Source organism: Corvus kubaryi, unplaced genomic scaffold (genome assembly GCF_017639235.1).
Source record: "Corvus kubaryi isolate FWS band 111438036 unplaced genomic scaffold, C.kubaryi_AGA036_p1.0 36965, whole genome shotgun sequence".
In the NCBI taxonomy this organism is placed as follows: domain Eukaryota; kingdom Metazoa; phylum Chordata; class Aves; order Passeriformes; family Corvidae; genus Corvus; species Corvus kubaryi.
In genome coordinates this window covers 18205-19066 of record NW_024580995.1, presented here as the reverse complement: position 1 = coordinate 19066, position 862 = coordinate 18205, and positions in this window count along the sequence as shown.

The following is an 862-nucleotide window of genomic DNA, read 5'->3' as shown; positions in this document are numbered from 1 at the left end:
GCGGGTGGGGGGGACAGGGCCACTGTGTCCCCACGGGAACGAGCTGGGGGGTGACACCGGCGTCACCGTGTGGGGAAACTGAGGCAGCGGCGGGGTCATTAAACCCCGTTAAGTAATGAAGGGGTAATTAGAGGAGGAGGAGAAGGAGGAGGAAGAGGAGGAGGAGGAGGAGGCGGAGGAGGAGGAAGCGGAGGAGGGGGAAGTCCCAGGCATTGGGGGGCAGGAGGAGGAAGAGGAGGGAGAAGAGGAAGGTCCAGGGCACTCGGGGGGCAGGAGGAGGAGGACGAAAGTCCCGGGAATTGAGGGGCAGGAGGAGGAGGAGGAGGAGAGGGAGGAGGAGAGGGAGGAGGAGGAGGAGGAGGAAGAAGGTCCCGGGTACTGGGGGGGGAAGAAGAGGGGGAGGAGGAGGAGGAGCAGCAGCAGCAGCAGCGCGAGCTCTGCCGCAGCCCGGCCCGATGGGCCCCGCCACCCCGCTGCTGCCGGGGGGCTGACGGCGACCCCCGCCCGGCCCCGCCGCCCCGAGGGGGGGCCACCACCCACCGGCGCCGCCGCTTTCGCCTTTTTTTCTATCCGCTGGATTTTGTGGCTGTTTGGGGATTTTGGGGGGGATTTTTTACCTTTCCCCCCCTCTCACGGATGGTCCGGGCCGGGGGCGCCGGGATGCGCTGAGCGAGCCCCGGGTTTTTCCGCGCCTCTCCCCCTCCTCCCCCCCGCCCCAAATTACCGCAACCCTCCCCCCCCGGCGGGGGCACCGCGAGCCGCAGCGCCGGGACCCCCGCACTCCGCTCCGGGGCACTGTGAGCCGCAGCGAAGGGACCCCCCCGCACCGGGGCGCCGGGAGTCGCAGCGGGGGGCTCGGCCC